At 35.2% G+C, this 27,348-nt stretch overlaps 1 protein-coding gene across 2 annotated transcripts in view; it reads left to right on the forward strand.

Annotated features, from left to right (window-relative positions):
* The window catches only part of ARID2 (AT-rich interaction domain 2), a 164,481-nt gene that overhangs the window by 12,832 nt on the left and 124,301 nt on the right, over nt 1-27,348 (forward strand). The window lies entirely within an intron of this gene.

Below are 27,348 nucleotides of genomic sequence, written 5' to 3' on the forward strand. Positions count from 1 at the left end.
TCTTTTTGTGTCATTCAAGAGTCTAAAGTTTTCCTTTTACAGGTTTTTGCCATTTCTTAAATTTACTCTTAAGTGTATTATCATTTTTCTTGCTATTGTAAATTTGGTTTTCTCTTCCATTATATCTTCTAATTAGTTATCACTTATATGAAAGTTACTGATTTTTTATATTGTAATCTGGCGCCTTAATTATTTTGCCACTTGTATTTTATCATTGATTAAAAATTTTTTTTAGACGTACTAGTATGTCATCTGCAAATGGGGATAACTTTACTTCTTTTCTAAATTTTATGCCTTTAATCATTTTCTTTTGTCTGATTGTATTGGCCACTCTGAAATAGTTGGGGAGACGAGGGCATCTTTTCCTTGCCTTGATGCTGACCTTAGTTGGATGTTTCTGTCATTTCCTCATTGAGTAGGACACTGCCTGCTGTGTGCTCTTGATGCAGTCTTAGCTCTGTATGTTCTATTAACATAGTATTCTATATCTGTCTATGGAATGAATAATACTGTTAGACTTAAGTCAGATTTAGTGATATCCTTCATGTTTATCTACTAGTGTTTGACTTTAATTTTTTAAAATCTGTGATTATTATCAGTGTTCAAGAGAGGAACTAATACTGATTATTAAAAATTTTAAATCTTATTTTGCAGCTTATGCTTGAATGTGAATATTTCTCATCTTCTAGGAATTTAGTATATAAATAAAAATCAGCTAAAATGCTAAATGATAACTTTGGAGGAAAATTACCTTTGTCTATCTATCCATTAAGAACTCTTCAGTTTCATTCTTTGCTGGCCATTGCATCACTGGTTATACAAAAACAAGGCAATAATTTTGTTTTTGTTTTTAATTCATTGCTTGATTTTTATGTTATTAAGACTAGGATAAACTACGATTTGATAGTTGTTTGATTTTTATCTTCTCAAGGTGAGAAGTAATTGTCTTTATTTAAAAGTCATCTTTATAGGTTATTTACCCTGTGGAGATGAAAAGCAAATTCATGCTTTAGTTACAACCAGAAATCTTAAATGTTTGGGTCTATCCATTCAAATCCATTATCAATAAATCAAATGTGTTTTGTTTTTACATTGTATATTTGATCCTCAGAATTAGATATAATTTGGATATTCAAGTATTGCTAATTCTGAGAGTTGCTTAGAACATTCCTCCTTCTTTATCCCCCTGTTTATAAACTCTGGGGGTTAGTTTAAGTGGATGCGTGTGTACGTGTGCACACATGCAGCACTATTTATTAGCTTTAAGCAAATTGCTTGGTAATTTCTTGGTCATACCAAATCTTATAGATATTTACCTTACACATTTAAGTCTTACACATTTCAGGAGCTAAGTTGCGGTAGACATTAAATATTATATGCAAATTTGATGTTTTATAGAGGCCTAGTAATATAGCTTATGGAGCCTGAAAATTTAGATTCCTAAAGATAGGAGCAGGAAGTATGTACTTAGCAACAGTTGGATATGACTACTGAACCTATCAATTCATAGCATCATCATTCTTAACTAGAAGGGCTTTTAAGAAGGTGGTCTAGCCCCAGGCTTTTTGGTAGGCTAGAAATAAGGATATTTTTTCTGGTGGGCCTGTATAAGGATAATTGACTTGCCTTAGGTCACTATTACTGAATGATAGGAGGGGGAATGTAGAAGCCAATTCAGAGCTGTCTTTATTACTCTAGCTACTCTGTTGTGATTTAAAAGGAATAAATGTAGAAAATTGTTGAGATTTCTTTGCTACTACAAAACATGACCTTTACTTTTACTTTAAGATGACTTTACTGACTTATACCATTTCTGAGGCATAGGTATTAAATTGTTGGCCAGAAGCGGTGATAAATAAGCACATGATTTATCATTTGTATCCAACAGTCTTATCTCTTTCCCTTTCCTGTCCAGAGGATTATGTTTATAAGAGAGGTGAGTATTATTGGAGAACCCACAGCAAAATATAACAATCACTGGGAAAAGTCACTTTTTCTTCAGATAGTCCTTACTTTTAAATGTTTTTCTTGGAAAAAGTTAAATTTGCATATTTGATAAAGCTGGCCCCTATTTTTTTTTTTAATAACAGGAATACTAATTTAAAGTTTTCAGTCTGATACATTATTTTTTAGATGGAGACCTCTACTGGAAGTATGAAGCAATAGATGGATTCTATTATACATTGTAAAATATCTAGACAAAGGAATGGTAGGGAGATTTATTTTTAAAATAGTCAGTGTAAAGTATCCTAGAGATCTTTAAAAGAATCTTTCTATGATACTTTAGATAATAATGTACTTTTGGTTTATGACGTCATCTTAAGTTTTTAAAAAGCAGAATTTTGTTTTTTCTTAGCTGTTTATTAAATTTGCCATGTGCCAAGCACTGTACCAAATGATTATAATAACTCATTTCTTCTTCATACCTCCCAATCACATAGGTACTGTTACTATTATCCTGATGTTAAAGAAGAGAAAACAGGACAAAGGAGTTAAGAATCTTGTCCAAGGTCACACAGTTAGTAATTTTAGGAGCTAGTATTCGAACCTGGGCTATCTGGCTCTAAAAAAGGCGTGCTGTATTGTTTTCCTCAAACTCCACATGGTTTCATCTTTATTAAAAAAGTGTGTGAAGAGAAGCACCTGAAGGGAATATTAGCAAAATATGAAAATGGTTGGGGTAGTTGTGGGATTGTGGCTTTTTATTTAAAAATCTTTTAATAAATCTTTTTACAAAAGACTTGTTTGCTGCAGTACAGTTTCTATAGTATAGCTCATTTTTACAAATATTCATCTCACTGGAGTTTTACAGCTTTACAAAATAGGTATCATCCTATCTTATAGATGAGGAAAAAAGCCTTTAAGTATCATTGCTGATAAGTAATGGGGTCAGAATTAGAGTTTAGTTCTGTGAATTATAATTTGCTGCTCTTATTTTACCACCAAAGTCTTGGGGGCCAAGTACTTTAAAAATTTTTTTTTATTTACCTCTTAAAGCTCCTAATTCAACATTGATACATTGTAGTTGTACTGAATCAGATCCCCTGCTATGGGGAGGTTCTTATGAACTCTGGTGGGTATGATGGGCCTCTCAGCAAATGGGGAATCTAATTTGGGGAATTCTGAATGAATTGAAAAATTCTAAACAGAATTAGTAGTATAGTATCCCATTGATGTGGCCCTAAGCTTAACCTTTTCTTGTGCGGTTCTATGAAACAAGCACCAAGAGTCAGTTCTAGTAGAATGTATATTAGCATTGTGATAAATATGGCATTTTGTGCAATTTTATGTAGCACTTAAAAATTTTTTTTAGGTGAAATAGACACCCATCTCTTTTTATAAGCTAAAACAGAAGAGAATCTTGTGTAAGGTAAGAGTTGATCCAGAGTAATACTGGTTTTGTTCAAACTAGCATGTGAAGATGCAAGGATTTTGCAAACAATTATTGTTTTTGAAGAACTGGATACTGGAAATGATGTGATAACTCAGTGGAGGCATTTTGGGCGTCAGGAATGTTCATTATCATCATCATAATAGCTAACATATATTGAACATTCACTGTTTTCTAGGCATTTTGCTCAACCTGCATTATTCTAATCCTCAAAACCATCCTGCAAGATTGATATCAACATCATCATTTTATAGATAAGGAAACTAAGATTTAGAGAAGTTAACCTGCACAAGGTCACACAACTACAAAGTGGTGGAGCTGGAATTTGATCCAGGTCTTTTGGCCACCAGAGACCAAACGTTTAACCACATGCAGACTACTGCCCTTTATTCATTCAGTGAATAATGGCTGATCATTTATCGTTTTTCAGACACTATTCTATGCACTGGACATACATCAGTAATGAAAACAGAAAAAACTTTCCCTGTTGGAACTAGGGAAAGGAGACATAGTAAACAAATAAGTAAAACCAGGTATGTTAGAAAACAAATAAGTAAAACCAGGTATATTAGATAATAAGTGCGAGGAAAAAAAAGCAGATAAAGGAGATAGTTTTTGGATGGGGAGAGTGTTACATCTTTAGATAGAGTGGACTGGAAAGTCTAAGAGGATGGCATTTGAATAAAGACCCAAGGAGGATGAAGGAGCAAACCAGGTGGTTATCTGGGCTAAGAGTCTACAAACAGCAGTGGTGGGGCATGCTTGGTGTGTTCAAGAAACAGCAAGGTTCATGGCTTTTGAGGTGGTGTAAGTAGCCATATTTTGGATATTTGAAGTTTTCAAATCTAAAACTTTTCAGGCTTTAATTAGCAGATACCTACTCAGACATTTACTGGGAACCTATCAGCTGTCAAGTTTCATACTTTTCCAATTATAAACTTTATTTTCTTTAATTATCATAGTATAGTAACACAAGCTCATTATGTAAAATGTAGAAAATAGAAGGGGAAAATAGTGAGTACTATTAATACAATTTTCTCTTAGTTTTCTCTTAGTCTTTTATCACAAGGATTGAACCTAAAAATCTATCTACAGTAAACTGACTCTTTTCTTAGTAAAATGTTAGCTCCATTAGAGCAGGAGCCATGCTCTTTATTTCTCTATCTTGGGTACCTAACACAGTGTCTGCTTTATAAGTGCTCAGTACTGCTTCTTTTGTTTGAATTAACTGTGCTAATCAGTTGGGTACCATATCCTTGCACATTCTTTGAGGAGATACTATGTTTTTTTTTTCATTTGTTTTGAGGTTTGGTGAATGGACAGTCAGTAAGTGTTGGTAGACTTAATGTACTCTGAACTCCAGCCGTACTTTTCTATTTATAGTTCTCTAAACATGCCAAGTTTTTCTCCTTTCTTTGCTTTTGTATGTGCTGTTTTCTCTGCCTGGAACTCCTTTCCCTACTTCTGTGCCTGACATACTCCTACCCATCTTTGAAATTTAACGTAAATGTCACCTTCTCTAAAAAGCCTTTTCTTATCTTTTCAAACGGCTTGAAGTGATCCTTCTTTATGGTCCCACTTTCCCGCCATTTATACCTCTATTATAAACACTGCTGTAATGACTTTTTCATGTCTGTCTTTAGAGCACTGTGAGCCCAAGGATTAGGGACTTAGTTTTATGTATCTTTGTGGCCCCATCATCATAATACAATGCTTATTAGTGCGTAAGAGTTACTGTGTGGCTAATGGAATCAATGAATGAGTGCTGGAAAGGGTCATCGGAAGTCAGAAAAGAAGGAAATCAGTTTGGTTTGAGGGTAGAGAGGAGCTTACTTTAGAGGCCTCGAGCTTTGCATAAAAAGGCTAGTTGGATTCAGATAGAAAAAAAAGGGGAACAGAAGATGGAGGACTTTTTAGATATGAGGAAAGTGGGAAATGAAGGTATACACAAGTGTGTTTTAGTTTTGTAAATGAACCTTGCTGCATCAGAGAGTTTGTGCATGTGATTGATGGAAGGTAAGATGGAGACCAAAGACTGGTACCAGATCATGGAAGATTTTCAAATCAGGGCAAGGTGTTTGACCTTTATTATTCTATATATAGTGAGGATGTGAGATTTCTGTTGTTTGTTGTTACTGTTTTAGCAGAACAAATTCTTGATGAAAATGATGTTTGGGGAACATTAATCTTACATTGGTGTAGATGTGAGTTAGGGGAAAGTAGTGGCAGGAATGGCGAACACACCTGCCTAATTTGATCAGAAAATGGGATATTATTTTTATCGAGTATTCAGACAAAATAGTATCTGAATTATTCTATTTTTTTCATTTTTAAAATTGAAGTATAATTGATATTAACTATATATTAGTTTTGGGTGTACAATGTAAATGGTTCGATATTTGTATGTATTGTAAAATGATCACCACAATAAGTCCAGTTAACATCTGTCACCATACATCGTTGATTTTTAAATTTTCTTTATTTTTTTATTGAAGTATAGTTGATTTACAAGTTGTGTTAGTTTCAGGTGTACAACAAAGTGATTCAGTTATATCTATCTCTCCATCTATCTGTCCTTTTTCAGACTCTTTTCCATTATAGGTTATTACAAGGTATTGAATATAGTTCCCTGTGCTATGCAGTAGGTCCTTGTTGTTTATCTGTTTTATATATAGTAGGGTGTATCTGTTAATCCCAAACTCCTAATTTATCTCTCTCATATATAGTTGACTTTTTTTCCCTTCTGATGAGAACTTTCAAGATCTACTCTCCTAGCTTCTTTCAAATATGAAATACAGTATTATTAACTATAGTAACTATGCTGTATATTACATCCCTATGACTTACTCATTTTATAACTGGAAATTTGTACCTTTTGACCCCCCTTCACCTATTCCCCACCACACCCCCACCCCGAGGCAACCACTAATCTTTTGTCTGTATCAATGAGCTTGCTTTTTTTTTTCTTTTTTGTTTGATTCCACATATAAGTGAGATCATATTGTATTTATCTTTTTCTGTCTGACTTATTTCACTTAGCATAGTGCCCTGGAGGTCTATCCATGTTGTCACACGTGGCAAGATTTTATCCTTTTTTATGGCTGAATAATATTCCATTATATATATAACAGACAGGAAAGTCATATTCAGAAGTGTTTCAGAATCTTGTAAATAATATCTTTAAGGTTATTGTAATAAATACCAGTTTTTATCAGACTGTCAATTTACAGAAGAGCAGGTTAATAGAGAATTCCAGTTGTTTTCAAATTTGATAAACACATTTTTGCTGCACTTTATTTTTTTTAACTTTTTATTGGTGTATAATTGCTTTACAATGTTGTGTTAGTTTCCACTGTACAGCAGAGTGAATCAGCTATATGTATACATGTATTCCCTCTTTTTTGGACTTCCTTCCCATTTAGGTCACCTCAGAGCACTGAGTAGAGTTCCCTGTGCTATACAGTAGGTTCTCATTAGTCATCTGTTTTATACATAGTATCAATAGTGTAGATATGTCAATCCCAATCTCCCAGTTCATCCCACCCACTCCCCCCTTTTCCCCCTCAGTATCCATACATTTCTTCTCTGTTCTCTACGTCTGTGTCTCTATTTCTGCTTTGTAAATAAAATTGTCTATGCCAGTTTTTTCAGATTCCACATATGTGCTAGTTAATATACAATATTTGTTCTTCTCTTTCTGACTTACTTCACTCTGTATGACAGTCTTTAGGTCTATCCGTGTCTCTACAAATGACCCAATTTCATTCCTTTTTATGGCTGAGTAATATTTCATTGTATAAGTGTACCACATTTTCTTGATCCATTCCTCTGTTGATGGACATTTAGGTTGTTTCCATGTCCTGGCTATTATAAATAGTGCTGCAATGAACATTGGGGTGCATGTGCCTTTTTGAATTATGGTGTTCTCTGGGTATATGCCCAGTAGTGGGATTGCTGAGTCACATGGTAGTTCTATTTTTAGTTTTTTAAGGACCCTCCATACTGTTCTCCATAGTGGCTGTATCAGTTTACATTCCCACCAACGGGGTTCCCTTTTCTCCATACCCTCTCCAGCATTTATTGTTTGTAGATTTTGTGATGATTGCCATTCTGACCAGTGTGAAGTGATATCTCATTGTAGTTTTGATTTGCATTTCTCTAATAATTAGTGATGTTGAGCATCTTTTCATGTGTTTGTTGGCCATCTGTATGTCTTCTATGGAGAAACGTTTATTTAGGTCTTCCGCCCATTTTTTGATTGGTTTGTTTGTTTTTTTGATATTGAGCTGCTTGAGCTGTTTGTATATTTTGGAGATTAATCCTTTGTCAGTTGCTTTGTTTGCAATTATTTTCTCCCATTCTGAGGGTTGTCTTTTGGTCTTGTTTATGGTTTCCTTTGCTGTGCAAAAGCTTTTAAGTGTCAGTAGGTCCCATTTGTTTATTTTTGTCTTTATTCTCATTACTCTAGGAGGTGGGTCAAAAAAGATCTTGCAATTTATGTTAAAGAGTGTTCTGCCTATGTTTTCCTCTAAGAGTTTTATGGTGTCTTGCCTTACATTTAGGTCTTTAATCCATTTTGAATTTATTCTTGTGTATGGTGTTAAGGAGTGTTCTGATTTCATTCCTTTACATGTAGCTGTCCAGTTTTCCCAGCACCACTTATTGACGAGGCTGTCTTTGCTCCATTGTAAATTCTGGCCTCCTCGGTCATAGATTAGGTGACCATTGGTGCATGGGTTTAATCTCTGGGCTTTCTATGCTGTTCCATTCTGTTTTTGTGCCAGTACCATAGTGTCTTGATTACTGTAGCTTTGTAGTAGAGTCTGAAGTCAGGGAGCCTGATTCCTCCAGCTCCGTTTTTCTTTCTCAAGATTGCTTTGGCTATTTGGGGTCTTTTGTGTTTCCATACAAATTGTGAAATTTTTTGTTCTAGTTCTGTGAAAAATGCCATTGGTAATTTGATAGGGATTGCATTGAAACTGTAGATTGCTTTGGGTAGTATCATCATTTTCACAATATTGATTCTTCCAATCCAAGAACGTGGTATATCTCTCCATCTGTTTGTGTTGTCTTTGATTTCTTTCATCAGTATCTTACAGTTTTCTGCATACAGGTCTTTTTCCTCCTTAGGTAGATTTATTCTTAGCTATTTTATTCTTTTTTTTTTGCAAGGGTAAATGGGATTGTTTCCTTAATTTCTCTTTCTGATCTTTTGTTGTTAGTGTATAGGAATGCAAGAGAGTATTAATTTAATTTTGTATCCTGTGACTTTACTAAATTCATTGATTAGCTCTAGTAGTTTTCTGGTGGGCTCTTTAGGATTTTCTACGTGTAGTATCTCTACACTTTATTTTTTTGAGTGTAGGTCCACCATCATTAGTTTACAGTCATGTGGAATTTTGGATTTTACGTAGATTATTAATTCAGTTTATCTTCTGTCTATGCTGGAAGGAACTTTTTACAACTTCATTTCTAATTTCACTTTTTTTTTTTTCTTAACAAGTTCTGGAACTCAGCACTTCTGTTTATTAACTCCAGTAACTTAGCAATCTTTATTCCTTTCTGTTTTTCCAAAATCATGTGAAATAGGGTCTAGTGGGGATAAGTATATACACTTAGTATGAAAACAAGCTGAACTGAAGACAGGTGTACATCCATTTAGAGTTCTTTAGAGTATGTTTTCTAATATTGGGTATTCCTGGGCACACATTTGTGTGACTAGTATGTATGGATTATTTTGGAAGGAGTGTTTAGGAGTAAGGAAAATGGTCCAGTGGAATATGCTTAGGGTCATATCTTAATAAAAATCTTCTCCTGAAAGGGCTTTGCTGTTACTTGAAATCTTATTTTGACACTAAACTGATTTGATTTTGTTTGGACATTTCTATATTTTCTCCATTTGTGAGTGATTTCTAAATAGTGATCACAAAAGTTAAGGCTAGTAAAAATTGCCTCTACCCTAGCTCATCTTAATGTGTGAAGAAATATGTAACTGAGCAACATTCTGACTACAAATAGAGGACAGGCATTCCCAAATAATAATAATCCAGCATTTTGAATGGCATTAATTTTTTCCTAAACTTCCATACCTGTAACATCCAAGGCATGGGTTTACCTTTGCCTGTAAGATCAGAGGAGGTTATAACATGGGCAAAATATGGAACTCTGTCTCTGATATTCAGAGAAAATTCAGGAATATTCCCTTTGCTGCCTAACAGGGAGGCTTCAGCCTTCCAAACTGCAGCCTGAATTAAGTAGAAAAGCTCAGTCCATTCCTTTCCCTGCATCATTATTACAAGGAAAAGGAGTTGAAACTCCTAAAGAAATATCTAGTCCTCTTTCATTGCAGAGTTTGGGATGATTGGTTAAGGACTGGTTTCCTTCACAAAGATCCCTAAGTCAGCATTTTCAAATTGTTAATTAGGTAGGCTGTGCAGAAAAGTGTTCTTACTTAAATACAATTTGGAGACTTTGTTAAAGTTTTTGGTGTTAAAAGCTGAAGGTTATGAAGCCTGATAGGTGAATTAGCAAATACTTAGTGTGGAGTGTTGGTAGGATTAGGCTTTATTTAATATTAATACTTCATTGCAAATTCTTCCTACTGTTGTCATCTGAATGCAATTTGAGAAAGCATTTCAATTAGACCTTTAATTTGTGGATTATTTTATATTCTTGAACTTGAATAGCCAATGTTGTTCCTTAACCGTTAGTAAGGACATTCAATGAGAAACGTATTTACTCTGCAATAGTTTTTCTAATATAGTGTCTGTATTTTCATTGACAAAGTGATCTCTTAAGAAACACAAGTTTTGTTTTTCTGGAGTCTAAATAGACAGAAAGCTGACACTGTCTTTTGACACAGTACATAGTCCTTTTTTGAGAAAAACAGAATATAAATAATTGGATGTAAGGAAATGATTAATATGGAAAACAACCATTGAGGACATTTCATTAAATCAGGGTAGGTTTAGTCCAGCTTCTTAGATTTTCTAATAGTCTACAAGAATGTTCTGTGTAAGTTCACAAAGAATATAATTTATGTTTGTTGTAATGCCATATGTTATTAGTCTTTCAAGGTAGCATTTTTCAAATCTTTGCCCTTTTTTTATTGCTTCATAATTTTTCAAAGGCAAGTTAAGAAGCTCCAGTTAGAATTGTCGATCTATTGCTTTTGCACCAAATTTTTCAGTTGTTACTTATGTACATTGAGGTTGTACATACTTATTCACACTCATTTTATCTTTTTAACAGGATATAATATTCGTATTTGTCTCTTATTGTTCCTACTCCCACCCCCTTGATTTTTAGTTGTTTTGATATTAACAGTGGTTTTCTTTTGGTTCATACTTTTCATGTACTTTTTTCGTGTCCCTTTATTTTTCATTTTTCTTGAATCTTGGTTTTACATTTAATCTAAGAACACATCTTCTGGGCTTCCCCTGGTGGCACAATGGTTGAGAGTCCGCCTGCCGATGCAGGGGACACGGGTTCGTGCCCCAGTCCGGGAAGATCCCACATGCCGCGGAGCGGCTGGGCCCATGAACCATGGCCGCTGAGCCTGTGCGTCCGGAGCCTGTGCTCCGCAACGGGAGAGGCCACAACAGTGAGAGGCCCGTGTACCACAAAAAAAAAAAAAAAAAAAAAAAAGAATACATCTTCTGAGTTTAACCCATTTATATTTAATGTGATTATTGTTAGCTTTCCCATTTTATACTGTATGTTTTCAGTGTCTAAATTTAATCTGTATGTTCTTTCTCTTACGTGACCAGTAAATTCCAAGAGCCTTCGCATACTCTCCTTGCCACCCCTGTTTTTTTGTAATAAGGGTGATGTGATGTTTTAATAACGGATTCTTATGGATATACATTTTTTAAGAAGATAAATCTTCTAAGATTTTCCCTTAATTGCCATATTTTATTTTTTTTTCTGGATTCATTTTTCTTCTTGGTAGATTACATTTTTCAAAAGTTCTTTGAAAGAAGGTCTTTTTGTGGTCAACTTTGAGATACTGTATGCCTAGAATATCTTCATTTATCACTCATATTTAAGTGATATTTACCTTCATATAAAAATGAGTATGGGTTTTTTTCCCCTCAATATTTTGAGGATAAGATTTCATTGTTCTTTTGTTGTTCTGGTGTTGCTTTTGAGAACATTTGATCGTTAATCTTGTTCTTTTGTGTGTGATCTCCTCTCACCTTCCTTGTCAGAAGCTTTATTTTTCTCCAGTTTTATTGAGATGTAATTGACATACAGCACTGTGTAAGTTTTTTTTTTTTTTTTTTTTTTTTCTTTTGCGGTATGCGGGCCTCTCACTGTTGTGGCCTCTCCCGTTGCGGAGCACAGGCTCCGGACGCGCAGGCTCAGCGGCCATGGCTCACGGGCCCAGCCGCTCCGTGGCATATGGGATCCTCCCGGACCGGGGCACGAACCTATATCCCCTACATCGGCAGGCGGACTCTCAACCACTGCGCCACCAGGGAGGCCCAGCACTGTGTAAGTTTAATGTGTACAGCACAATGATTTGACTTGCATCATGAAATGGTTATCACAGTAAGTTTAGTGAATATTTCATATAGATATAAAATTAAGACATAGGAAAAAACCTTTTTGTGGTGACAACCTTTGAGATTTACTCTCTTAACGACTTTCATGTATAACATACAGCAGTGTTAATTGTGTTTATCATGTTGTACATTACATCCCTCGTACTTATTTATCTTATAACTGGAAGTTTGTAGTACCTTTTGATTGCCTTCATCCAGTTCCCCCTCCCCCCATCCCCTGCCTCTGGTAAGTGCAAATCTGATCTCTTTTTCTATGAGTTTGTTTGTATGTTTGTTTTTGAAGTATAATTGACCTACAACACTACATTAGTTCCTGTTACACAACATAGTGTTTTTTTCCTATATATTTCTAAATGATTACCACGATAAGTCTAGTTACAATATGTCACCATACAAAGATATTACTTGGTTATTGACTGTATTCCCCACACTGTACATTTTATACCAGAGACTCATTTAATATTTTGCAACTGGAAATTTGTACCCCTTAATCTCCCTCACCTTTTTCTTTCCTCCCACATCCCTGTCCTATCAGGCAACCACCTGTTTGTTCTCTGTCTCTATAACTCTGGTTCTTTTTTGTTATATTTGTTCATTTATTTTGTTTTTTAGATTCCACATATGAGCGAAATCATACAGTGTTTGTCTTTCTCAGTCTGACTTATTTCACTTAGCGTAATACCCTCTAGGTCCAACCATGTTGTCACAAATGGCGAGCCTTCATTCTTTTTTATGGCTGAGTAATATCAGATTATATATATATATATATATATATATATATATATATATATATATATATATATCCCACATCTTCTTTATCCATCCATCTGTTGACGAGCACTTGAGATGCATCATATCTTGGCTATTGTAAATAACGCTGCAATGAACATAGCGGTGCATATATCCTTTCTAATTAGTGCTTTTGTTTTCTTTGGATAAATACCCAGGAGTAGAATTTCTGCATCCTGTGGTAGTTCTATTTTTAATATTTTGAGGAATCTCCATACAGTTTTGCATAATGGCTGCACCAAATTTCATTCCTACCAACAGTGCACCAGGGTTTACTTTTCTCCACATCCTCACCGATACTTGTTATTTGTTGTCTTTTCGATGACAGCCATTCTGAAAGGTGTGAGGTGATATCTCGTTGTGGTTTTGATTTGTATATCCCCAATGATTAGTGATGTTGAGCATCTTTTCATGTGCTCATTGGCCATCTGTATTTCTTCTTTGGAAAAATGTCTATTCAGATCCTCTGCCCATTTTTTGTTGTATGTTTTTTTGATATTGAGTTGAGTTCCTTGTATAGTTTGGATATTAACCACTTATCAGCTATATTGTTGGCAAATATGTTCTCCATTCAGTAGGCAGCCTTTTCATTGCGTTGACAGTTTCCTTTGCTGTGCAAAAGCTTTTCAGTTTGATTGTAGTTCCATTTGATTGTTTTTGCTTGGTTCCCTTGCCTGAGGAGACATATCCAAAAAAATATTACTAAGACTGATATCAAAGGGAGCGTTGCCTATGTTTTCTTCTAGAAGTTTTATGGTTTCAGGTCTCACATTTAAGTAAGTCTTTAATCCAGTTTGAATGTATCTTTTGCATGGTGTGAGAGAGTAGTTCAGTTTGATTCTTTTGCATGTAGCTGTTCAGTTTTCCAAACACCATTTATTGAAAAGGCTATGTTTTCTCCATTGTAGATTCTTGTGTCCTTTGTTTTAGATTAATTGTCCGTATAAGTGTGGGTTCATTTCTGGGCTCTCTGTTCTTTTCCACTGATCTATATTTCTGTTTTTGTGCCAATACCATACTGTTTTGACGACTGTAACTTGTAGTGTAGTTTGAAATCAGGGAGTGTGATACCTCCAGCTTTGTTCTTTCTCAAGATTGTTTTGGCTGTTTGGCTTCTTTTGTGTTTCCATACAAATTTTCGAATTATTTGTCCTAGTTCTGTGAAAGATGCCATAGGTATTTTGATAGGGATTGCATTGAATCTGTAGATTGCTTTGAGTAATATGGTCATTTTAACAACACTAATTCTTTCACCCCAGGCACTCGGTATATCTTTCCATCTGTTTGTGTTGTTTTTAATTTCTTTCATCAGTGTCTTACAGTTTTCTGAGCACGGGTCTTTTACCTCCTTAGTTAGATTTATTTCTAGGTATTTTGTTCTTTTTGATGCAGTTGTGAATGGGATTGCTGTCTTAATTTCTCCTCCTGATACTTTGTTGTTAGTGTATAGAAATGCAACAGATTTCTGCATGTTAATTTTATATCCTGCTACTTTACCAAATTCATTGATGAGTTCCAGTAGTTTTTTGGTGGCATCTTTAGGACTTTCTGTGTATATATAGTATCATGTCATCTGCAAACAGTGACAGTTTTACTTCTTTCTTTTCAATTTGGATTCCTTTTATTGTTTGATTGATGTGGTTAGGGCTTCCATTATTGTGTGGAATAAAAGTGGTGAGAGTGGGCATCCTTGTCTTGTTCCTGATCTTAAAGGAAATGCTTTCAGTTTTTCAGTGTTGAGTATGGTGTTAGCTATGGGCTTACCATATATGGCCTTTTTTATGTTGAGGTATGTTCCCTCTGTACCCACTTTGTTGAGAGTTTTTTTTTTTTTTTATCATAAGTGGATGTTGAATTTTGTCAAAAGCTTTTCTTGCATCTATTGAGATGATTATATGATTTTTATTTTTCAGTTAATGTGGTGTATCATATTGATTGTTTTGCTGCTTGCTTCCCTTGTCTGAGGAGACATATCCAAACATATTGTAACATCCTTGCACCTCTGGATAAATCCCAGTTGATCATGGTGTATGATCCTTTTCATGTACTGTTGAATTCGGTTTGCTGGTATTTTGATGAGAATTTTTGCATGTATGTTTGTCAGTGATGTTGGCTGGTAATCTTTTTTTGTGATATCTTTGTCTATTTTGGTATTAGGGTGATGCTGGTCTTGTAGGATGAGTTCAGAAGCATTTCTTCCTCTGCAGTGTTTTGGAATAGCTTGAGAAAGATAGGTTTAACTGTTCTCTATATGTTTGGCAGAATTCACCTGTGAAGCCATCTGGTCCTGGACTTTTTTCTGTTGGGAATTTAAAATTAATGATTCAGCTTCAGTTCTAGTAATTGATCTGTTTCTCCTGGTTCAGTTTTGGGAGACTGTACAATTCTGGGAATTTGTCCACTTTTTCTTGGTTGTCCATTTTATTGGAGTGTAATTGTTCACAGTAATCTTTTATGATCTTTTGTGTTTCTGTGGTGTTGGTCGTAATTTCTTTTTCATTTCTGATTTTCTTTTGTACGTGATCTCCCCCTTCCCTCCTTGTCAGAAGCTTTTGAATATATACATATGTGTGTGTATGTGTATATACACCCACATATATATATATATATTTTGTCTTTGAAAGCCTTAAATTTCACTCTAGTATGTTTAGGTATAGGCTTTTTTCTTATGTTCTTAGCACTCTAAGCCATTTCAATCTGTGATCATATATTGAATCTTGTGAAATTCTTAGCCATTAGTTTTTCAAATTTTTCCCTTTCATTTATCCTTTTCTTTGCTTATGGAATTCCTGTTAGGTAGATATTTACACTTATACTACTTTCCCTATATTGCTTTAACTTTTTTCCCTGTATCGCCTTTTCTTTTTTTAGTATTCCTGTTTTCATTGCTTTCTGATGCTCTTTGGGACATTTCCTGGACTCAGCCTTAATGATTACTAAATTGTTTTTCACTTCTGTCCATTCTGTTATTCAAACCATTTAAACATTCATTATTTCAGTGATTATGTGTATTTTTATAGCCAGTATCTTCTTAATTGGGTATTCCTGCTTCATGCTTCTAATATTTTTCCATGTTTCTCTAAGGCTATTTATTATGATTGTTCAGAATTATTTTGGGGTGATTTTCCTGGTGGTTCAGTGATTAACATCCTGTGCTTCTGCTGCAGTGGGTGCAGGTTCGATCCCTGGTCGGGGAACTAAGATCCCACATGCCGCGTGGTGTGGCCAAACATTAAAAAAAATCTTTATTTTAATTGTTTTTGGGATTTGCTCTGCTCCTTCTTTGAGTAAGTTATTTCTCATGCATTTGGGTGTAGGTGTTTGTCCACACTCCCTGTATTAGTGATGCTCTGGTGTTTCTTTATTTTCCACTCTATTTGTCACTCTTTTATACTCCTCAGATGCTAGTTAATTCAGAGAGTGAGAAATGGACATAGACCGAGTTCATCCACTCTTGGCAGTTTACCCACGTGTTGCTTCTGTTTCTTAGGGACACTTCTCTGTAGGCATTGCTCACAGTGGTAGGGTGCGTCCCTCTCTTCTGTTTTAGTCCTGATGTCTGGCTGTTTCTGCTGGTTTCCTGCACTAAAGTAATGGTAGCATGGGCAGTAATCTTCCTAAGAAAATCCAGCCTAATAAAAGGGCACACAACTAGAATTCCTAACCCCAGTTTATTCTCTTAATCAGTGGTTGCTGGTTTTCATATGCTCTGTGACTCCCTGACTATGCCTTACCATTATCGGTGTCTTCAAGTGTTGTTGAACTGGATTCTGAGATTCAGCAATGTTTATATATTATCTTAGCGTCACCTCCAGAGTAGGATTCATAAGAAGGAGCCAATAACCAGCAGATGGTGCTGGTCTTTTACCTTTTTCAAGGGCCAAAACCCGTATTTTACTTTTACAGGTAATGGCTCTAAGTGATTATTAAATTTCTTTAAAGTTCTCAGAACATCTTGGAGTATTAGAGTAGTTTTATGAACAGATGAGAAGAAGATAAATGTATCTAACAATTTATGTCTCTTTCTTCATGTATAAAATTGTGCTGTTCTGGTTACAGTTCATTTTGAAAACCTTTTATGATAGCAGTATAATTGACTTGTAAAGTATTGTGATCTATAACAGCTACTATTTATTGAGTGCTCACTGTATCCTGGGTACTGCAGTAAGTGTTTTATGTATATAATGTTGGAGAAAGACCAGGATGATTTCTCCAATGAGAAGTTTTAATAGGTTTATAGGAATTGTGGATAACTATTGACTCTTGAGGACAAAAATTATACTGAGATATTTTAGCAACAATAAATTTCATTAAGGTCATAGAATATTTTGCCTGAAGAAGAGGAAAATTATTGAAGAAGGAAATTTAGAGATTGCTCTTGAGAGAACCGAGATGTGGAGAGTTTGTCACTTTTATATATAGTTCATGAGCTTTCTCTATTTTTTGGTTTGGGGGTATATTTGGGTTGACATACAGAAGTATTTCATTGTTGGAGTATTTAATATTTATAGATTATTGCAAATAGAAAAGATCACTTAAAAGCTATTTACTACGTGCTTGTGTGTTTTGTACTCAGATGTGAATATAGAAAATAAACCGGATATCATTCCAGCTTCCTAAAGCAGTTTAAGTGATCATTATGTTTTATCTAGTTTTTCATCTAAAAGACTATTTTACTTAACTATTTAAGTTTATTTTTAGAATATATCTTTAGATGTAGCCTTTACCTTTATTAAAGCCTCATTTTCTACTCTTATCTTATGCTTCCTGATTATACTTGCTACTGGAACCCAAAACAATGATAGTATAAAATATGAAATGAAGAAGAGAAGACGTAGATCAGGAGGAAATTTCTAGCTTTATGTAGCTAGAGTTTTTTTGCTTGACATTATTTAAGCAGTGAAATTGTTTTCCCCATTTTTTAAAATTAAATACAATTTATACACAGTAAAATTTACCCTTTTTAGTGTACTGCTCTGCCTCTTTTGACAAATGGAAACAGTTGTATAAGCACCACAGAAAAAGAAGATACAGAATATTTCCATCACTCCCCAAATTGTTCTGTCGGTAATGCAACATTTCATTTTCTGACCCTGGCAACCAGTAATATGTTTTATGCCACAAATTTTGCCTTTTTAAGAATATCATATTAATGGAATCATACCATATATAGTCTTTTCAGTCTGGCTTCTTTTACTTAGCACAATGCATATGAGATTTATACATATTGCCTGTATTAATAGTTCACTCCTTTTCATTGCTAAGTAGAATCCATACTGAAGATTCTTTGTCATTTCCTAATTTAGGGAGATTTAGGTTGTTTCCAGTTTTTGGTGATTAAAATTACTATATTCCCATATAAGTTTTTGTGTCAACAGAAATTTTCACTTTATTTGGGTAAATATCAAGAAGTAAAATTACTGGGTCATTAAAAGAAAAAGGAAATTACTGGGTTATACTGAAAATATGTATTTAATTATATAAGAAAATGTGAAACTTTTTCAGAATGGCTGAAGCATTTTCGCAATCCCATCAGCAGTTTATGAGAGGGTTCCAATTGCCCCTCCTCCTTGCTAAGGCTTGGTGTTGTTCGTTTTTGAATTTTAACCATTCTAAAAGATATGTAATAGTATCTAATTATTCTTTTAACTAAATGACTAAGAAGGAGCCAACAACCAGCAAATGGTGCTGAATTTTTACCTTTTCAGGGACCAAAGCCCATATCTGAGCATTTTTTATTTGCTGTCTGTGTATCTTCTTTAGTGAAGTAGCTATTCAGATCTTCTACACATTTGTTTTTTGGGTTTCTTCTTATTGAATTTTGTGAGTTCTTTAAACATCCTGGATATAAATTCTTTATCAGATATATGATTCACAAATACTTTCACAAACTGTTCGTGTCTTTTTATTCTCCAGTATGTTTATAAAAACACCTTTTTGAGGAATAACTAATATACAATAAACTGAACATGTATAAAGTATCCAATTTGGGAGTTTTGCCATGTGTATACACCTGTGAAATCATCACCACGAAGTAATGAACACATTCGTCACCCTCAAAAGTTTTCTTCTGCCCCTTGGTAATCTTTCCTCCCACTTATTCCTAGGTAAACATTAATTTTTTAAAAAATTCCAAGTTAGTTTGCATTTTCTAGAATTTTCATATAATATGTCCCTGGTTTTCTTTTCTTTTTTCTTATTGGTCTGTTGTCTTTCACTCAGGAAAATTATTTGGAGATCCATCTATGTTGTCGCATGTATCAAAGTTCATTCTTGTTTAATTGCCAAATGGTGTTCTATTGTATGGATATACCACAACTGGGTTATTTCTGATATTTGGCTATTACCATAAAAGCCACTATGAACATTCTTATGTAAATCTTTTAGTGGGTTTACCCTTTCGTTTCTCTAGGAGTGAAATGGCTGGGTAATATGGTAAGTGTATGTTTAACTTTTTAAGAAGCTGCCAAACTGATTTCCAGTATGATCGTAGTGTTTTACATTTTGTAAAATAGCATTTGTTATGAGTTCTAGTTGATCCACATTTTCACCAACACTTGATGGTCAGTCTTTAATTTTAGCTATCCTAGTAGGTGTGTAGTAATACCTTATTATACTAAAATTTGCTTTTTCCTAATGCTGGTGATTTTGAGTACTTATCATGTACTTATATGGAATTCATGTATCTTTTTTTTTGATGAGATGTCCATTCATATTCTTTGTGCACTTTTTTATTGGGTTGTTTTTCTTATATTTAATTTTTGAGAGTTCTTTATATATTCAGAATACTGTCACATATGTGATTTGCAAATATTTTCTTCCAGTCTGTAGTTCGTCCTTTCATATTTTTTTTGAGAAGGGGAGGAGTTTTTAATTTTGCTTAAGTTAAATTTGTAAATATTTATTCTTTTAAGTATCATGCCTTTGATTTTGTATCTAAGAAATTTTTGCCTAGTCCAAGGTCACAAATATTTTCTCCTGTTGTCTTCTTCTAGGTGTTTTATAGGTTTAGGTTTTTAAAAAAGCTTTATTGAGGAATAATTGACAAATATAATTGTTTATATTTAAAGTATAACACATGATGATTTGATGTACATATATATTTTAGAATGATATATAGTTTTAGATTTTACATTTAAACGTACGGTCTGTCTTGACATAAATTTTGCATATGGTGTCACATATGGACAAAAAATACTATCTCTTTCCCTGTAAGTAATGCTTTAATGATGTCCTACAAATTTTGATTTGTTGTATTTATATTTTCATTCCATTCAACATACTTTTTCGTTTCCCCTTTGAGTTCTTCTTTGACCCATGGGTTATTTAGAAGTATTAGTTTCTGAATATTTGGGGATTTTCCAGATATCTTTTAGTTATTGATTTCTAATTTCACTCCGTTGTGGTTAGAGGGTGCACTCTTACACCTTGAATTCCTTTAAATTTTTTGAGATTGGATTTGTGGCCTTGAATGTGGTCTGTCTTGGTAAATATTCTGTGTGTACTTGAGAAGAAAGTGTATTTATTCTGCTGTTGTTGGTTGAAGTAGTCTATAAATGTCAGTCAGGTCAAGTATGTTGATAGTATTGTTCAAGTTTAATGTATCTTTCCCAATTTTCTGTCTACTTGTTCTGTGATTGAGAGAGGAGTATTAATCTCTGACTATAATTATGAATTTGTCTATTTCACCTTGCAGTTTATCACTTTTTGCTTGATGTATTTTTGAAGCTCTTTTAATTTTGTACATAAATATTCAGGATTTTATGTCTTCTTGGTAAAATTACCCCTTTTTTTTTTTTTTTCTTTTTTTTTTTTTTCTTTTTGCGGTATGCGGGCCTCTCACTGCTGTGGCCTCCCCCGTTGCGGAGCACAGGCTCCGGACGCGCAGGCCCAGCGGCCATGGCTCACGGGCCCAGCCGCTCCGCGGCACATGGGATCCTCCCAGACCGGGGCACGAACCCGCATCCCCTGCATCGGCAGGCGGACTCCCAACCACCGCGCCACCAGGGAGGCCCAAATTACCCCTTTTTGATCAAGAAGTGACTTTCTATATCCTTGGTAATATTATTTGATTTGAAATTACTTTGTCTCTTAATATAGCCACTCTAATACTACTGTCAGCATGGTATATATATTTTCTCCATTCTCTTTTAACCTATTTGTGTCTTATATTTAAAGTGTATTTCTTGTAGGCACAACATAATTGGGTTGTCCTTACCCCGCCTCCCCCAGTCTGACAGCCTCTGCCTTTTAACTGTGGGTGTTTAAACCATTTACGTTTAGTGTGACTAATGATCTGGTTAGGTTTAAATCCACCATCTTGCTGGTTCTTTTCTGTTTGTCTCATCTGTTAATTGTTCTCTTTTTCCTCTTCTGCCTTCTTTTGGATTGGGTATTTTTATGGTTCATTTTTATCTCCTTTGTTTTTGTATTGGTTATAACTTTTTTTTTTTTAGTGCTTGCTTTAACTTACTGTAGTCTACCATCTGATGATATTACACATATAGTGTAAGTACCTTATAGTAGTGCACTTCCATTTCTCCCCTCTTGGTTTTTGTGCTGTTACTTTTCTTATATTTTAATTCTACATATGTTGTAAACTAAGCACTACATGGTAGTTAATTTTTAAAAACAGTTATCTTTTTTTTTTTTTTTTTTTTTTTTTTTTTTTTTTTTTTTTTGCTGTACGCGGGCCTCTCACTGTTGTGGCCTCTCCCGTTGCGGAGCACAGGCTCCGGACGCACAGGCTCAGCGGCCATGGCTCACGGGCCCAGCCGCTCCGCGGCATATGGGATCCTCCCAGACCAGGGCACGAACCCGTATCCCCTGCATCGGCAGGTGGACTCTCAACCACTGCACCACCAGGGAGGCCCAAAAACAGTTATCTTTTAAAGAGACTTAAATATTAAGAAAAAAAGCCTTATGTGTTTTTTTCACATTGTTACCATTTCCATTTCTCTCAGCGTTTTGTTGTAGATCCACATTTCCATAAAATCTGATCAGTATATTCTATCTTAGCTGAAAGTAGAAGTCCCAGTTTTTCCTTTTAACTTCTGTATCTGCACTTTTTGCTTTGGGGATTTATGATTTACAAACTAATTAATGGGTTCCAGTAGGCAGACTTTTATGTGCCTTAGTTCCATGCTTTTTAGGTTTTTGTTTTTTTTCAGGAAATCTTATATCTCACATTTAAAAGATAGTTTTCGTTCTCCAAAGAGGGTATAAACAAGTGGGATTTATTCCTTTATGTATATATTTATCTGCTGCTTACCCAAATATTTCAATATTAGATGTATGTAGTATATTATAGGCAATCCTGTAGCTCAGCTAATGCTAATATTCTAACATAAGACTAATATTTCACTTCAGTCTCAAAATAACATGCTTGTTATTTTGCTTCCTCTCTCCCCTCACCATATTCGGAAAAAATAATCCTGTTGAATATATTTTTATTGGTCATTTAGGTCCTCTTGATAAATGGAAATTCCCAGTAAAAATGAAAACTAGTTTATTATACAAAATGCAGCTTTTATATGTTTAGGACCTTCTTCAGTAGCTAAATTTAAATAATTGTATCTTAAATAGCTTAAAGCCACTCTTTAAGTCTGGTTTCTATAAGTGGATGTTTTCTTCTTTGCAGAAATTAAGTAGGTGAAAATCTGTATTTACAAAAGAGGACTATTTAGGGGAATATAACTGGCATTTTTTGTTTAAATGGTTTCTTAGAGAGTTAATTTAAAATAAGTGTTTGTTCCATGCTTTGAATAATCCAGTAAATGAGGAAATTTCTAACGACTGGTCAGGAATAGCAAGGCAAAAAACACCAACAAACTGAGTTCTGGGAAGTGTGGTGGTGGTGATGGTATGTGATATGGGTTATATCTGTGGAGATATAGTTCGTACATCTTTCTCATTGGGGGTAAGAGGGAAAAACTTTTGTTGCTGCTGGTAGTCATCTCTTGTTGGGGGAGGGGGATGATGAGGAAGATGCATTAAGAATATATTAAGAGGGCCTCCCTGGTGGCGCAGTGGTTGAGAGTCCGCCTGCCGATGCAGGGGATACGGGTTCGTGCCCCGGTCTGGGAGGATCCCATATGCCGCGGAGCGGCTGGGCCCGTGAGCCATGGCCGCTGGGCCTGCGCATCCGGAGCCTGTGCTCCGCAACGGGAGAGGCCACAACAGTGAGAGGCCCGCATACCGCAAAAAGAAAAAAAAAAAAAAAAAAAAAAAAAAGAATATATTAAGAGACAGTTGAGTTAAAGATTTTGTATGGACAGCCCACTTCTGGCAGGACAGCAGGAGGTTCTCGGTGGATGTGCTTCCCAGTGAACGGTGAAAATAGTTTTTTTTTTTTTTTTTTTTTAAAGCAGTCATTTAAGGTCTCTGGAAATGGTCCTATAGGCATACAGAAAATAAATAGTAAAATCTGCTAAAACATGGTAAGAATAACCAAAGTCTGTGGTGTTTGAATCAAGACTTACTTCCTCTTTCCCCTTTCCTAGTTTAGTAAGATGGAAACTCCACTCCAGATTGGTGCAGCCAAGAACACACCCCCTAGTCTAGCATATCTTCCTGAGAGGAGCAGTATGTCAGCTTTTCTCCTCTGGTTCCTAGCTGCTGGGGCTAAGTTCTGGGCAGGTGGGGCTGAGAGGCAGGGGCTCACTTCTACCCAGTTCCCACTTATGCCACAGAGGCTCTCCTTGTGCCACTGAGAATACTGGTACCCCAGTCACCCATGCTTCAGCTCTTAAGGCAGCAGTTGCATACTGGGAGAAGGAAGTTGAGCAGACCTGAGGCTACTGACCCCCAACTCTACCTAGTGTTCAGGTCCCAAAGTTGAGTTGTTAGTCAAAAGTGTGCCACTTTCACTACCTCCAGCTTCAGCACCATGGCTCAGAGAGTTTGCCTAGGGGGAGAACCAGGCTGTAAAATAGAGAGCTCTGCATCTCTTTCCAAAGGAACTAACTTAATTTGCAACACTATGCAGAGAAGTTCAAGCTTAAGGGTGCTTTGAAAAACAGTGGAGGTTGTGAAAGGCAATTAGGAGGAGATTGGTAGATGCATTGGAAATAAACTATAGGCTGCCTAGTTTGCTGGAGAGAACCACAAGGAATTAAGAGCTGAAAGGAGACCTCCTTGGGGTCAGAATAAATCTCCGACACTGCCCTTGGGAACTATCCTTTCAAAGGAGCCCAGATTTGTTTGGATCAGTCATCTGTGGAGCAGGCTTTGCTTCAGGGCATTGTTGAAAACAGTAGAGCAATCAGCTGGCAATTAGTGGTGCTTAACAGCTGAGTTTGGCCAGGGAAAAAGATAGGGAACCCTGCCAAAACTGCTGTCACCTCATGGTAACTTTGGGAACCCAAAGCTGTGCCTCCTGAAGAGGAACATCAGGGGCTTCACACTGAGGGAATATGGACGAAGAGACTTCACTGAACTGGTCCAGTCAGTGACTAAATAAATAAACAAGTGAATAACAATAACAAACCCCAGAGGGAGGCAACCAGTATCCAGAGTTGCTGCAATATTGTATCTACAGTGTCCAGTTTCCAACAAAATATTATGAAACATGCAAAGGAACAGGAAAGTATGACCCATACACTAGAACAAAAGATGGGCAACAGAAACTGAGAATGAGAATGACCAAATGTTGATTTAACAAAGATTTCAAAGTAGCCATTATAAATATGTTCAGAGAACTCACTCTGAGAGAATTTATTCAGAGTGAGTGAACTCAAAGAATTTACTCTTTCAGTGAGTAAAAGAAGGAAACCATAATTAAAGAAGTAAAGTATGATGATAATATGTATCAAACAGAGAATATCAGTAAAGAGATAGAAATTATAAAAAAGAACTAAATGGAAATTCTGGCTTTGAAAAGTACTAAATGAAAGTAAAAATTCACTAGAGGCTTAATGATAGATTTGACTGGCAGAAGAAAGCCTTAGACAACTTGAAGATCGATTGATAGAGATTATTCAGTCTGAAGAACAGAGAAAAAAGAATGAAGATTAACGAACAGAGTCTCAATAATATGGAACACCATTGAGTGTATCAACATACAACATACTAGTAGAGGAAGGGGCGGGGGAAGGAGCAGAAATAAAATATTTGAAGAAACAATGGCTGAAAACTTCTCAAATTTATTGAAAAACATAAATCTATGTATTTTGGAACCTCAACAAACTCCAAGAAGAATAAACTCTTAAGAGATTGAAAAAGACACATTATAGTAAAAATGCAGAAAGTCTAAGAGAAAATCTTGAAAGCACCAAGAGAAAAACAACTTGTCATTTACAAGGGAACCCCAATAAAGTTAAGTTGACTTATTATACAGAGGTCAGAAATGCAGTGAGACAACATATTCAAAGTACTTAATGGAAAAAACTGTCAACCAAGAATCCTCTGTCCAGGAAAACTGTCTTTCAGAAATGATGATGAAATAAATACATTCCCAGATAAAACTGAATTTGTTGCTAGCAGACCCACCTTCTAAGAAGTTCTTCAGGCTGAAATTCGAATGACTTAACATAGTAATTTGATGATACACACACACACACACACACACACACACACACACACACACGCACCAGTAAAGGTAATCATAAGTTAACATATAATATATAAAAATAATAAAAAACAGTATAAATGCATATTTGTTCTCTGAACTGATATAAAAAGCATTTGTGTAAAACAATATGTATATAATGTATTTTGGCCTTATAACACAGAAATTCAGTATCTGTGCCAATAACAGCATGAAGAAGATTTATGGGAACAAAGCTGTGTTGAACTAAAGAAATAACTTGATTGTAATTTAAATCTGCAGAAACAAATCAAGAGAACCAGAATTGATAAATTTGAGGTTAATATAACAAAAGCTATAAATATATACTTGCTCCTTTCATCTCTCAGCTTCTTTAAATGTCATACATTATGTAAAGTAATAATCATAACAATTGCTATAACAATTGTAACATTTATAGATTGAGTATTAACATTTTGTTGATTTTATAACATTTATTAGAATTATATATATATATATATATATATATATGCACAATAATAGCACAGAAAGGGGTAAAAGGGAATAGAGCTATATAGGAATAACATTTCTGAATCTCACTTGTTTTAGTATAAATCTGGAGCTGAATTTGATAAGGTATGTATGGGAAGCCCTAGAACAAACATGAAGGAAGGAAATAACTAAATATATATACATATATATGTAATCATTAAAGAAATTTAAAAGCTACATTAGAAGGTATTCATTTAATGCAAGAAAAGCAGTAAAGGAGGAAAAGAGGAATAAAAAAGACAGAAAACAAAAAGTAAAATGGCAGACATAAATACACCTATATCAATAATGATATTAAATGTAAATGGGTTAAACAATCCACTAAAGTTAGAGGTTGTCAGATTGGATAAAAAACACATATAGGATCTAATCATATGCTGTCTATAGGAGACACACATCAGAAGCAAATATACAAATAGATCAAAAGTAGGGCTTCCCTGGTGGTGCAGTGGTTGAGAGTCCGCCTGCCGATGCAGGGGACACGGGTTCGTGCCCCGGTACGGGAGGATCCCACATGGCCACGGAGCGGCTCGGCCCGTGAGCCATGGCCGCTGAGCCTGCACATCCGGAGCCTGTGCTCCACAACGGGAGAGGCCGCAACAGTGCGAGGCCCGCGTACTGCAAAAGAAAAAAAAAAAAAGTAAAAGGTTGGCAGAGGATATATCATGTAAACAGCAACCATAAGAAAGCTGCAGTGACTGTACTAATGTAAAACAAAATTGACTTTTAATAAATGATTTTTAAAATGTTCTTGGAGATAAAGAGGCATACTTTATATTGATGAGTGTCAATCCAAAAGGAAGATACAACAATTATACATATATGATTCTAACAACAGAGCACCAAAATACATGAGGCAAAAACTGACAGAAATAAAGGGTGTATTAGACAGTTGAACAGCAGTATTTGCAGACTTCAGTACCCCACTTACGATATTGGATAGAACAACTAAACTAGGCAGAAGATTAACAAGGAAGTATAAGTCTTGATCAGCACTCTAAACCAAATATACCCAACATACATCTATAGGACACTCTATCCAGCAATAGCAGAATAGTACTTGTCTGAAATGCACATGGAACATTTTCCAGGGAGTACTGTGTGCTAGGCTGTAGAACAAGTTTCAAACAACAAAAGAATGGCATTAGTAATTAAAGAAGATTGGGAAACTCACAAATGTGTAGAAGTTAAGCAGCATACTCCTAAATAACCAGTGGGTCAAAGAAGACATCAGAAGTGAATTCAGGAAATACTATGAGATGGAAAAAATGAAGACACAATATACCAAAACATGACTGCACCTAATGCAGTGCTTAGAGGGAAAGTTATAGCTATAAATGTATATTTGAAACAAAGAAAGATCTCAAGCCAATAACCTAATCTTCTACCTTAAGACGGTGGAGAAGAAGAGCAAACTAATCCTAAAGCAAGCAGAAGAAGTAAATAATATAGAGCAGAAATTATGTGACATAAAAAATAGCAAAACAATAGAGAAAATTAATAAAAGCAAAAGCTTGTTCTTT

The sequence above is a fragment of the Mesoplodon mirus genome (assembly GCF_964341445.2).
Source record: "Mesoplodon mirus genome assembly, chromosome: 11".
NCBI lineage: Eukaryota > Metazoa > Chordata > Mammalia > Artiodactyla > Ziphiidae > Mesoplodon > Mesoplodon mirus.